This window comes from Protopterus annectens, chromosome 13.part0 (genome assembly GCF_019279795.1).
Source record: "Protopterus annectens isolate FY-2018-M chromosome 13.part0, PAN1.0, whole genome shotgun sequence".
NCBI classification, from domain to species: Eukaryota; Metazoa; Chordata; order Ceratodontiformes; family Protopteridae; genus Protopterus; species Protopterus annectens.
Genome location: NC_056747.1, coordinates 1,073,387,741 through 1,073,402,495, shown reverse-complemented (window position 1 = coordinate 1,073,402,495; position 14,755 = coordinate 1,073,387,741). Strand labels below are relative to the sequence as shown.

The 14,755-nt window shown below is 37.2% G+C and overlaps 1 non-coding gene across 1 annotated transcript; it reads right to left on the bottom strand.

Annotated features, from left to right (window-relative positions):
• Nucleotides 1-989: 989 nt before the first annotated feature.
• TRNAK-CUU lies at nt 990-1,062 on the bottom strand. Its single transcript has one exon. It is a non-coding gene; the product is annotated as a tRNA-Lys (tRNA).
• Between the last annotated feature and the right edge of the window lie 13,693 nt (nt 1,063-14,755).

The following is a 14,755-nucleotide window of genomic DNA, read 5'->3' as shown; positions in this document are numbered from 1 at the left end:
TCCAAGTGACTAGGCCAAAACTCCCAGTAGGTCAAAACCTCTACTCTTTTACCATAGCCAAACTCTGGAACGCTCTCCCACCTGACCTGCGGACCGCTACTATTGCCCCCCTGTTCAAAAAGTCTTTACAACAGTATATTTTTACTCAATGGCACTGATCATGCACCATACCCCAATCCTCTACTTCCTGATTAGACTTTATCCTGTGAAGACTACATAAAGCAAATTCAAGCCCATTCATCTTCTCCATAAGAACAATTGTATAAACTGCAAAAATGCATAATATGTATGTCCTGACTGCCAAAAATAATGTAATATTTACTTTACCATGATTCTAAAATTGTATGAGTGAGATTTAAGTCTTATTCATTGTAATCTTTGTATAACCAATGTCTGTTATTTTGTGCTATGTTTTGTGGAGCTTTTCTCCCCAGGCCTCCACTGAAAATGAGTTATTTTTAGCCCAGTGCACTTTCCAGGTCAATAAAAGCAAATAAAATAAAAATAAATAAAATAAATCCTAGAAGCATATGCAATAAAATTCAGGACATACATGCTTGCATTGCCACATATTCCCCAGACATAATCATAGCTAGGGAAACATTTATGAGAAAGACAGAAATGGCAATGAAATTACCCCACCTGGTTGCAGGATATTGCAGTGTCTTTTGATATGGTTATGTCTAAAAAATAGATTGAGGACTTGCTTTGAGAGGCTGTGAATTTCAGGAAGCTGGTGGAACTAATTCATAGATTATTACTAGGCTAACTGCCCTCATGGACTACTTTAAGCCTAGCCAATTACCCCATGTGAGAATCAAACCCTGCACCTTGTGTTTTTAAGGTAAGCACCTTAACCATTACACCACCCTCCCACCCTATACCTTCAATCTGTAAAGCTCTTTCCAGTGGTGAGAATCAAACCTTGCAATTGAAAGGCATATGCCTTAACCACTGTACCACTTGACATTTCAGGTTAAAGAAGCACAAATCCAAGCAGGGGCTCGAACCCTGGACCCACAGATTAAGAGTCTGATGCTCTACCAACTAAGCTACCCAAGCTGCATGTCTCTGTGCACTGATATGGTTGTAAAAGTCATTCAGTGAGGCTTTGTTCCCCTTCCATATGACAACGAAATGGCTTAGGCTCCATCGCTGTCTTGTGTGATAATTTTCATCGATGACTGGACCTCAAGCAAAGATTTCTGTCTGTAGAAAAGTGTCATGCACTTTTTGGGGAGACTCAGGTCTAGTGGTGTATTACAATAGGGGTATTTTGGGAAACCACCCTGGGCCCTCACCCTCATGGAGACCCATCACTTCCTAGTTGCTAAATAATTTTGCTGCTGCCAATCCTGCTAAAAAAAAAATACATGTGTGCATTGTCAAAGCCACTGGAACATATACCTAATCCATCAGCCAAGTATGTATATTTTTGTACTAAATAAAATGCCAATTTTTACAGTTTATTTACCCTTTACATGACTTTCTGATTCTCTTCCTGTCACGCATGACTTTGAAGAGTTTTTATTTATTTTATTTTTTGTTGCAAAAGCAGCTCTTGTTCGGCTTATCATGTTGAGTGTATGATTGGAGTTCTCAGGTCAGCTGACTTTACTGGCTGAGAATGATAGCCTCCACCAGGGAATGCAATTAAAAAAGTCTTGTAAAGCAATGAGCCTTCTAGTAACTTTAAAAAAGTTGCTTATTTCTTTCGTTAGCCAACTTAGTACAGGAAGGAGACAAGTGCAAAGCAGCCAGAGAGGTAAGTGATTGTAGTTGCAGGACAGGAGTTTTTGATTGTTGTATTTAATTAAGCAGTATCAGAAACCCTCACTGATGGCTTGAATTTCAGTGAGTTTTTTCTGAATCCAGGAGAAACACGGAAGGTGGCAGAGACATAGGTTGAAGAGCAGACTGGATGAAGTCAGCATGCTTGTAACAATGTAGTAAACATTTCAATGTCTACTTAAAATACACCATATTGCTCTGAAAGCAACTAAATTAGGTTTTTCTATAGGTAAGACTGCCCATATCTTCAGGCAGTGTTTTGTTAATTGATTACACAAGTATTTGCACTATATATGAAAAAATAGAAACACAGCATGTAAGATGCTTGCATACACCAAGTAATTATTATAATTTCTGGTATCATACTTCTCAACTTATTAGCTTCCAAAATTACAGCCGGGACCATAAAAAAATCACTGCAGATTGTCCAGAATCATAACATTTAAAGAGTGATTATTTATAAATTCATGCAGAACGGGGACATAATGGGATATATATTACATTATCGAACTTTTAAAAGCTCGAACATCATATGGTCGATGCAATATGATCAAACTTTTAAAAGTTCGAAAAGCTAAAAAAAAAAAAAAGCAACAGAAAAAAAAACTACCTGACTGTTTTAAGCAAGGGGGCAAGCCCCCCTGCACCCCCCACTCTTTAAATATACCAACTCCGAGATCGCACTACAGTGCAGGAAAGGTAAATATTCCCATTCCACACTGTACAGAGATCTCCGTTGAAATGTTCGAACTTTTGATCATATGGTGTGGACCATATGACGTTCAAACTTTTAAGTTCAATAACGTAATATACACCAACATAAATGCATAAGTTTACCTTTTTGAGGGCTCGTTCTATAAAATTAGGACCTCAGTGTTGCACACAGATGCACATCTGTGTCACTGAACCAGAAATGTATCCCGTGAGATATGAATTTATTTTACACACAAACATAATCAACAACAGCAAATTCTGATGTCATGTTTAACCTTTCAAACTATTCCAGACTATTTCAGTTATGCACACACACAAACACACACACACACACACACACACACACACACACACACACACACACACACACACGCGCGCGGATCCACTTTGAAATCTCGAAACTTCAAAACCTCGAACATCACAATCCCGAGGTTGAGATATTCAAAGTTTTGAAATCTCAAAAGTGAACAATTGAGTTCGCCCAACAGTGCAGAATGGTAACTTTTCTGTTCTTTTCGCTGTAGTGAGATCTCAAAGTTGGTATATTTAAGTATCAGGATGTGTGGAGGGTGCAGGGGGGCACATGATCGCCCATGTCTTATTGTTTTATTTTTCTTTTTCTTTCGAGATTTCAAAACTTTGAATATTTCAATCTCGGGATTGTGATGTTTGAGGTTTCGAAGTTTCAAAATTTCAAAGTGGACCCACACACACATGCATACATGAGTACACACACACACACACACACGCGTGTGCACACACACACACACACACACACACACACACACACACTTTGTTAACTGGCCCATGCAATGAAACCCCCTTACTTGGATAAATCTACTGGAAGCCCAGCACAGAGTCAGGACATGGCTGGACTGTAAACTTCTGATATGTCTCGCTAGATTATCAACAAGAAGCAAGCAGCAGTAGAAGAAATGAAGCCCTCATTTTACTCAGAACTAGAAACACACTAGTAACACAAAGGCAAATATCAAGCCACTGGCTCAGAGCAGCAAACTGACAGATACATTATTTCTTCTGTTTTTTTGGCAAGCAAAATGTGCATCAAGCAACAACTCTGCCTCAGCTCGCACTTAGGACAAAGTAGATTACAAACTGTCAGCCATTACTTTTTATGTGAATGTTCATGCAAAACAGTCTTATCAAGCTTATTGGATGGGGGGGGGGGGCAGGGTACAAAATTGTATGAGAATACACAAAATATACCACATCGCAAGCTGTATATTTTATAGATCATCATCTTGCTACTGTGAAACCTTAAAACAAAAGTATAGAAATCATTACAGAGGTACAATGTGGAAAAAAGAACAAGCAATATGAATGCAAAAAATCATTGTAGAAGTGCATTTACCCTTTGCGTGCAACATAAAAGGCCAGGAAGTTGAAATGATGAATGACCAGGGAACACAAGTAAACCCACTACTTACAATCAACATGTACAATATGAAAACCAGATAAACTGCAGTTCCAGTTCTTAATTTTGAAGCACTAAAGAGCAACTCAATATTACATTTTTACCAGAAATGACTGCACATGTTATTTGTTTTTATTTTAACTCATTCCCTCCAATGAAATTTGCACTGTAACTTCCATTAGGCAGAGCATAAGCTTTTTGAAAGAATAACATTAGGTCCTCACATTTTAAACAAATGTTCACATCTCTGGAACCACACAGGCTACTAAAAAGTGTACATTTCAAAGTCTTCAGCATAAAGTATTTTTATTGTATTAGCATTCTTTAGGTGATAGGTCATAACAGGATTTCATAAATCACAAACTTGGCCAAATTCATTAACGCCTACACAAAGTGTACACCAAGTATATATGATCTGTATTCAAGAACATCCCTGCCAACTTTTTTGTGCTTTCTAGTCACTCAGATAGATTCCCCTAAGTGTACTCTACACTTTGTGGTAACCTTTATGAATCCTCATCAACATTCAGGGGTGGCTCGTGCTATAGGACTACAGGACTGCAGCCCCCCCCCCAGCTGTAGAAAGAAGAAACAAAAAAAAAAACAAATTGCGAGTCCTGGAACTACATGCATGCATGCTTGGAGTTCCTGGAACTCACAGAGCTCCAGACTGCTGTGTTAGCAGTCCGGATAGGGGGAAGGCATCTCTGCCCTGCAGATGCCCAGAAGTCAATGCATTGATGACTGCATAGAACGGAAGAACTTTGGACTGCATCATCTGCAGGCTGGAGCCTACTCTCATGGGGAAACCATTTGGGAGGACAGTTGAGCCTACACTCTCGCAGGGAAACCAGCCGTTAGCTTGCGCAGGACTGAGGATACTGCAGATGGACTCTGGGAACACTGAATGGGACATGGACTAACTGAATTTGTGTGTGTGTGTGTGTGTGTGTGTGTGTGTGTGTGTGTGTGTGTGTGTTACTGGTGGGTAGAGAGAACTCAGGATCCATGGTGGTGGGTTTGAACCCTGTACCTTGGGTGCAAGAGCCTGAATTCCTACCCACCACCATTTGTAAAACGTTGCAGATTTTTGCCTCATATTTGTTCTGTTTTGTTCCTCATAAAATCTGTAGTTTCTGTATATTTGTTTCCTTACACAGTCAGTAGTGCAGTGGTGCACTGGTAGCATTGTTGCCCGACAGCTACAGGTTCTCTGGTTTGATTCTTGGCTGGGGTGCCTTCAGTATAGAGTCTGCATGTCCTCCCTTTGATTGTGTGGGTTTCCTCTGGGTACTGTGGTGTCCTCCCATCCTACAAAGGCATGTGTCTGGAGTGTTTTTCCTTGGGCCTCTGCTGAAAATTGTTTTTTGTTCCAAGTCAGACTTTCATTGTTAACAAATGTTAAATAAATAAAAATGACAGGCATTTGAATTTCAGATGTCATATTCTTCAGAAAGTACATGGTAACACAAAACCTTTTATTCTAGCAATTTTCTAAGTTTATAAGATGGATATTTGAAATTTGTCCCTATTTTTGGGACTGTATCCCCCCATTATTGGCTTTGTCCAGGTTTTTTGTGCTAAGGTTGAGAGCTATGGTGAGAACTGAATTCACTGAATATGTTTGGGGGCTGTATTCCCCCATTACTGGCTTAGTCCAGGTGTTTTTTGCTAAGAGGTTGACAGCTATGGTGAGAAGTGAATTCACTAAATGGTAGCCATTTAAGTTTCCATCTTCCTCTCTTTCACAAAACAGCTGATTTGACATAGTGGTATGTTGCTCTGACTGTTTTGCACAGGGTCCTGGGTTCAAGACTTGGCAGTGAAATGTATGGTGGTAACACAGCATTTTATTCTAGCATCTTTCCAACATTATACAATCAATGTTTATAATGTGTCCCTGGTTTTTGGGCTTTTGTCCCCCCCCAATAAATGTTGGCTTTTTCCAGATTTCTTGTGGTGCAAAGTTCAGAGATACAGCTGAGTGTCGTAGATTTTACAAGGAGCTGAAAGCTGCAGGGGAACAAATGTTTAGTGCTGCTTATGCTGAATCTACTTGCATTGTTAATAGCACAACAGGTAGTGTACTTGCTTTTGATGCAGAAGGCTATGGGTTCTACTCCCACAGTAGGTAGATGCATTGCTGATACTGTACTGTGTTGTAAAGGGGGTGGATGCTTCAGTCCTTTTTGGTGAAGATACCTAGTAACTAAGAACCTGTTATCAGTCTGCCATCCATTCTCTATTGCAATATTACTAGCAATTTATTTCTCAAGGGCAACAGGCACTTTATTTGTAGATAAAACAGTGAATTATAAAGTTGTTTGCTAGCAGCAACCTCTTCATTAGTTACAGATCTTTTTAATGTGGAATTATTTAGATGACTTTTACTTCTTCAGAAATTGTGCATATTTACTGATACTGGTGGACTGTAGAAGTTTGAGTAGACTTTTATGATGGAAATGTTCTGAATTGGCAGTTTTGTCATTATTGGTGCATGCATTTTGTTTCATTATTTACTGGAAAAATGTTAAAAACAATACATTTAAAATGCTGTCTAACAACTGTACTGTATTGTACAAGGAATATAATTTAAAACAATCAGGACTGTGTATCAAAGAACACTTCTATGTTTTGTGTGCAAGGGGCCTATGATTTGAAAACAGCCCAAAGTTAATCTTTATCTACCACTGGCAAAATGTATTTTCTTTGAATGTGGGTTTCAATGCTGTTTCAATTAATGTGAGTGTCAAGGGCAGAGAAGTTTTAATGCCAAGTCTATTTTCATTGTGAGACTGCATTGCTTTGTTTAGCAGATATCTATTAGTGTTTGTGCTGTAAAATGCAAAATAAAACTTGCAAATGAAATAATCCAAATCATCGCAGAAGTAAAGCAGTATGCACATTACAGTGTTTATAGTAAATGGGATGAAATAACCAAGGAATGAGACATTGGAATGGCTGCAGGTGGGAGCCTCCATTCGACCATGATTTTGTGAGGGGGGAAGAGCAGCAAACTCGGACATGGCCCCGGCTGAACTATACCTCTTAACTGTTCAGCTTTTTGCAGAATGAATTGATTTTTGCTTCTTATTTTTGGTTTGTTCCTCATAAAATTTGTGGTTTTCTAGCAAATCATTTAGGGATGAAGTCACTAAATAATGACAGACATTGAGTTTCAGATGTCATCACTTTCAGAAAAATGCATGCTAAAGCAAGACCTGTTATTCTGTCAACTGTCTTAAGTTTATACAAGAGCAATTTTTAATACTGTTTGTATGTTCCCCCAATATATTTGGCCTTGTCCAGATTTCCTGCATTAAGAGGTTGAGAGGTACGTGCAAATAAATCACTTTACAGAATTAGGAATAACCAAACCTCTCAATTGTCCTCAATTTTGGCTCAAAATGTTGCTCTCCCCCTAATAATCCCTCCGCAAAATGGCAATTTTAGAAGAAAACGTTAAGGATTTACAATTATAAATAACTGTAATGATCAGAGTTATAGATTACTTTTATTTCAGAAATGCATGTAGAATCTCTTATTTTGTCAGCTGCTCAAGTTAACAGTACTAATATTAAAAAGGTGTCCCTTCTTTGACAGGCTTCCAGCTGTATTGTGTGAGAATTTTATATTTTTGCATTACATTTTTGGTCTGTTTTTCATAAAATTATGGTTTTCTGGCAAATTAGTGGCAAATCATTAAAGATTGACGTTAGAAAATAATGGCAGACATTTGAGTTTCAGATTTTATACCCTTCAGACAATTCATACTAATGCAAGACCTACTACTATTCTATTATCTTTCTAAGTTTATAAGGGCAATATTTAAAAATTTACCTTATTTTTGGGCCTGTGTCCCACTTCTATGTATGGCTTTGTCCAGATTTCTTGCTCTGAGGTTGAGAGGTATGAGTGTCAGAGCCATCACCATCAGCCAGAGACATTTCAAATTGTGACATACTTGTTGCACACCACTCCCCATTGTAGTCGCTCTGGATGTGTCCAACAAGACAAGGAGCAGTTATGCAGTGTAAATGTGCAGAGTATTCCCCCATCCAAGGTTGACCACAAGTATGACAGTGGCTTTTCATCTGTCCTTGATTTTGCAGAATGTTCTGGTTTTCTGTCATATTTTTATACTGTCAATTTATGCTTCTTATTATTCAGAAAATGCATGCTGTCACAGTGCCCTGTTGCTCTGTGTTTAAGCAGCAATGCTTTAATGACCATCAAGTAAGCTTGTCGGAGATTGTACGATGCAGGTAAGCTTTAATTTGCATACTGTTAAAGAATTACCAACATTGAAAGCCTTTTTGTTGTTGCCATGCAGATAATATTTACATAACTAGATAGCACATAAGCCTTTGGTATTGACATGCATATGACAGTATTTGTAATAAAGGACAGGATTACAGTATTTTCAGAAGCTCATTACATTTGTTGGAGGCTTGCAGTCATCTTTGCAGGCTTTACCCATAAACTAAACTGCCAATCTATCATGTGTGGTATATAACTTGTGCAGTAATCCTTTAAGCAATTTATCTTGCGCTCATTTCTTGTTTGCTGTTCATTTTTTTACTTTGATCATGTCTTCCCCATGAAACAAGTAGATAGTTGTTGTCAGGCAGCAGGGCTTTTTTGGATAAGAAACATTTTTACAAGTGGGGGTATCACAGAGATTACTACTTTCAGCATGTTATTTGGTAATTTTATAAAGCTGAATATATATTATAGTTAGAACTGCAGTGCAAGGATTAGTGGTTTGAGTTGAGTGCTGGTTGTTTTTTTTTTATATTTGATTTTGACTGGCATTCCAGTAATTTATTTTTTCATGCCTTACAACCTTTGCATTTTCTTGTAGACATTAAGTAAGCTGTCATGTAGCCAATACAGTGAAATATTTTTTTTCTTCTACAATTTATTTTGTCTTGATTGGACTCTTGTAATGACGCTTTGGCACCCAGGGCAGCGTATTTAATTAAAGTTCCAGTTGTTGTGGTTTTGAGCATAGCTCCACCCCTTTCTAGTTTGCCACACCCTTCCCATTGGCCCCACCCATTCAGCTGTCTCCTGCAGCCCCCCCCCTTTAATTTGAAGTCAACAGCCGCCACTGTCAACATTTAGGGCTGCAAGAAAACAGAAGAAAAACTAAAATTAGAAGGAAGAAACAGTGAGTTATGATTGTGTTGTCTGTTCAGTTAAAACAGTGTACACTTAGTGTAGGCATTAATGAATCCCAGGGAGTAACTATTATGTTTATAATATGTTGTAAACAACAATATATTGGCAACCACTCAAGTTACACATATACTGTCATTAGCATTTTGTTCATCCAGTAGAAAGCTTTTATATGAGGCTAAGCAGTTCTAGCTGTTCTACTTGGTTGTCAAGATATTTAGAAAAATATGAAATTTACAACAATATAAATATTATACACACAAATAATACCCCTTTACCTGCAGTACACCAAGATCAAATAACAATACAGTTGTTCTTGGCACTGTGTAAGTCTAAGATAAAATCTTTCAGTACTTTGTATGTAGCATGGCTTTGGAATTATTAATGCAAATATGAACAAGCAATATTTGATGCCTAGAGGCATCAGTAGGATGTAACTGCAGAAGCACCTGGAGGCATCACTTGGCTGTAATGAATTAAACTGGCACATAGCTCTTAATATCATAGCACAAGCATCAGGGACATAGCTAAAAACAATTGGAGGAATAAAAGCCCCAAATCAGGGATAGATTTTAAGTCCTGCTATTATATACTAGGAATTTTGCCAGAATAACACTTTTTTTCCTTAGCATGCATTTTCTGAAGGACATAAAGGATGGTATTCAAAGTTTGGGCCTTCACATATTTGTAGCAGTGATCCAAAAGGAGTGGACCTGTGAGGTTTGCAAATCTTGGACTGTCAGCATGACTATGGAAATGTGGAGGACTTTTTTCTGAACACACCCCTCTATCACAACTGCGTAATGTGATTATTACATACCCGACAGGTCGTCACCTGCTACTCTGTTAATAGGGTTTGCACATATGTGCATGAGTTAAATTCATAGACATAAATCAAACATTAACTCATTTGCATACAAAGTGTGCAAAATACCTTGAAATTATACCAGAATGCAAACATGTTTCAGTCAGATACAGAGATGTGATGGTACATCAGCATACCTGGACATTTTTACCCGAGGTATCGCTTGGGTAAATGTTTTATTTTGATGCTTGTGCATACCAGAGCATGTTACTGAAGGGGTCACTTGTGTAAAATATTAATTTCTGTGTTTATATATATTAGGATATGTTATTGAAGGGGTCAATGGAGGAGATAATTTATTTTATGTGTCAGGGAGGTACTTGTTCATACATGGTTACCATGCTGAAGTGATTGCTGGGAAAAATATATATTTTTTGTATTTTAGTGCTTGTGCGTACTTAATACAAAAATAGGGACATTTCATGAGATCAAGGACACTTGAGCAGTATGACTTTGCATCAAGATGACTGCTTGCTGAACAAAAGGTATATGGAGGTTATACTTGTCCCTTACCTAGCAGTCCAATCTCAGGTTCCACTGATGGTTCTTCTTTCTCATGTAACTTTGTACTGATGTCTCTTTTCTGCAGTCCTAAGTATTATTGTAATGTAGCTACTTCAACTGCTGAGCTACTCCTGTGACTGCAAGTGAAAACGAATTGTAGACAAGGGTTATACTCTCACACTTTGTGCTATTTAACTCAGTCTTTTCTGAAGCTCGGTGAGCAGAATGAAATTAGGTGACATTTTATCCCTGTTTGTGGTGGACAAAAAGCCAGTTTTGACACTCTAAGGCAGAATTTGATCAACAGGTTAACTGGATTGTGAATGGTGTTTTTCTTCCAGACAATACAATAGATTAAGCAGGCATCTAACTGCTTCACTAAATACAGTGTTACCAGGTGAAATGCTAAATAATTTTGATGGTGCCTGGTGCAGATACAGCCGCAACTTAACCATTAAAATGTATTCAAATATATGTCCTAATGCTACCCTTTTTGAAATTCCCTCAGTAAAACAAACATATAGCAACATCTGCTCTTTGCTACTGTTGACCATGCCAAGCTCAAGAAAACTATTTTCTGATTGGTTTTGCAGCTGATCCAGTGAAAGAAATTTGAACAGTCTATGGTTAAATTGGAATGGCAGACCAGACATATTTGAAAAGATTAAAATCAGAGGGTTCCATAATGCAGAGCATTTGAGAGATATGGCTGATATTGGCATAAGTACAGTCTGTGGGTGGACATGAGAGACTGTTCTGTTGTCATTTTCTCAATTATTCAGGGCTGATTTTATAGGACTAATGTCATTTGAGTGAAGCAAGTTGGGAAGAAATATTTTACTGAGAAGGCTAAAGTTTATATTAAAGGTGAACTACACTACATGGCCATTATTTTTATTGCAGTCATTTTTAAAATATATGCTCAGCAAAGTATCTATAATTATTGCATGTGAGGCTGGCTGTTAATTGAAAGAAACTTACCCACTTGTTGTGTAAGCAGACTGATGTTATAGAACTATTGTCTACTTGTGTGAAATAAACTGATTTGCTACTCTCCAGCTAGCAACTGCTTGTGTGAAACAAAAATAAAATCACATTGTTCTCATCTGTCCCTGATTTCACAGAATTCCCTGATTGCATCTCATAGTTTTGATTTATTCCTCAAAATTCGTGAGTATTATGGCAAATCAGCCACGGTGGTGCAGCGGTTAGTGTTGTCGCCTCACAGCAAGAGGTTCTCTCGTTCGATTCTCGGCTGGAGCACCTTCTGTGTGGAGTCTGCATGTCCTCCCTGTGGTCAAGTGATGTTTAAGACATTTAGGTAGGTGCGAGTAGAAATGGACATGCCTTCATTGAAGCTAGGGCGTCAGGCTGGCAACCTGGCACCATAAAAATCCACTGCCAATCATGAGCGGACTGGAGTTCCGCTGTGGTGACCCTTAACCGGGAAAAGCCAAAAGTCTTTATTATGGCAAATCATTAATGACAGACATTTGAGTTTCAGATTTTATATCCTTTGAAAAACACAGTCCAATGGAAAGATAGTTAATTCTATTTTTTTTTAAGTATATAAGAAGAATAGTTACAATCCGTCTCTGATTCTGGACCTTTTGTCTTTCATTATTTTGCCTTTGTCTCTGATTCTTGGGTTAAGAGTTTGAGAGGTATTTTATTCACAATGAGATGAAGGGTACACAGTGAAGTAACTAAATATGCTGGGCAAGGGCTGCCTGTGGATGCCAGCACCTTATCTTTTTGTTAGCTCAGTTTGTTTAGCTTTTTAGAACTTTTATGTATTTCTGTGAAAGAAGTGGGAATAGATGACGTTACTGTTTTTGAGAAACAATGCTGGAATTGCATAGCTTTCAACCGTCTCTGATTTCATAAAACACTATTGAATTGCCTTGTATGTTTATTTTTTTTTCTTCAGAAATTGTGATTTTCTTGCACATATTTAAAGTGTACAGTTACTAAAACTATCACATATTTGTATTCCAGACTTTACATGCTTTTTAAAATGCATACTAAAGCAAAAACTGGTAGTCAACCAAGTTTCTAAATATGTAAGTGCAATAATTACATATTTCTCTTATCTGGGGCCTTTGCCTCTCATTATTATTGGCTTTTTCCCTGATTTTTGCACTTAGAGGTTAAGAAGTATGCATCACAACCAGCTGAAGAATGTTCTGCAAAGCAGCTATAATTGTTGGTATGGTGGAGGTTGTCTGTGGAAGAAAGTAGCTTACCCTCTTGTTGTTTGTCCAAATTAAATGGTCTGGGTTTACAGGTCAAGTGTGCATTCTTCTGAAATAGACTGGAAAGTTTGGGCTACATATTATTTGTGGGAAGCAAACTTTAAAATACATTATTGTGTCCATAATTATTATTTATTTATTTTACCACAATCAGGTATCTAATGTTTACGTATTCAACAATGAGGACTGCAACTGCTATTTCCAGATGAAAATGAGTGACCTTGCTGTCATGATCAAGTTAATCAGTCATTAGTTTGGTTTTTCAAGAGTAGCCTGCATTTGTATAAAGTATGTTGCATTACTCTTCTGTAACCATTTTGTATTGTAATCACATAGCAGGGATCTAAGCAGTGCAGTGGCTGTAACTAATGATTATAGAAAACAATCCAAAATGAATGGTGTATAACATCCACCAAAATAATTTTATTAGATAAGGTTTAGTGCTTTCATCCTATTCAGGATCAACCTTAAGACTTCATCAGAGTTCTGAATGTTGTCTGTTTCTCTTGGCATCCATGTTATTTGCGGTGAATTACTGCACTAGCATGGCTTTTTATCTAGTTTTGGTTTTATGCAAATGATTGTGTTACTTTTTTTGGTTTACTGGGTAATACTGTTATTAACGCATAGTAAATTTTGTTTCACTTATTGTTTGAAAAATGTTCAGGACTTTTCAAATTTTAAACAAACTCACATGATGGTTACTTTATTAAACAATTAATACAGTTTATAGGTTGTAGCTTTTAAAAACTCTTTCACCTTTATTTTTTATCCAGCTGGCTGCTTTGCATGTGACAGCGAGGTCTGAGAATTTGCCCTTTCCCCACTGGGGTCTAATTTCAAAGTTGGCATATATAATTATTAGGAGGTATGAGGGATATATGCCTCCTGACACAAAAAAAATGTTTTATGTTTTTTTAATTCAGTCTTTTTAAAAGAGGGACCTACAACCTCAGTGGAGCCCATGACCAGCCAACAAAATACATTTATTTTAAAACAATTTTGCTAAGTTCAACACTGCAAATTAATTTTAGTTAGCTTATGTGCTAACATAACAGTCACTAAAGGAACATATATTTATTTTTTAGTTTTAATTAAGCATGCATTAAATAACAGGCACCATAAGAAATTAATTCTGTATACTTACAGTGCCAACCATTTGCACATGCCCAACATGGACAGGTGAAGCTGTTCTCCTCAGTGTGCTTTATTTTTATTTATTTATTTTATTTAGATATTTTATTTAGATGAATACATGTTTATTTACTAATAAATAAACAAATGCCCCATGGTGATGCTACGTAAAGTGCCACAGCTTTCTGTTTATTTCCTTCTCATGATTTACTAAGGTGAAACTGGACAGCCAGATTATATTAAATAGTATAGAGCAGACCTGCAGACTTCTGGTTTGAAAGTGCAGCACTGGGTTATAGAAACATGGGTGAACTAAGTTTATTTTTAACTTTTTTTTAATCCTAGCAGGAAACCAGATATTGCATGCAAATAATAGGGAGGCTGGCTATGGATGAAACAATTTGTACTCACACTTCTGACTTTAAGGACTAGTATGTATTTGTAGAATGTGCAAATATGTATATGTGTTGGAATAGTTCCTCCATGGCTAATGTCTGTGTGAAAAAAAAAATTAAAAATGTCCTTGATTTCAGAGAATGTCTTGGATTTTGCATCATGTTTTTGCTTTGTGCTTCATAAAATCTGTACTTCTCAGTCTGGTTTTACAGGATTTATGTACATTTGTATGAATTTACTTCAAATATTTTGTCTTTGGCTACAACTTCTGCAAACCAAAGTTGAAATGGCCATGAATTTGCATCATATCTTTGTTCTGGCAAATCTTTGAAGAATGTAGTCACTAAATAAGGTTTGTGCCTGGCTGTGGCTGAAAGTAATTTACCCTCTTCTTATCTGCACAGCATACATTCTGACTTTACTAGAGTAATGTGCATTTGTATGAAATAAACTGGAATATTTATTTTCCACTTTTTTTTT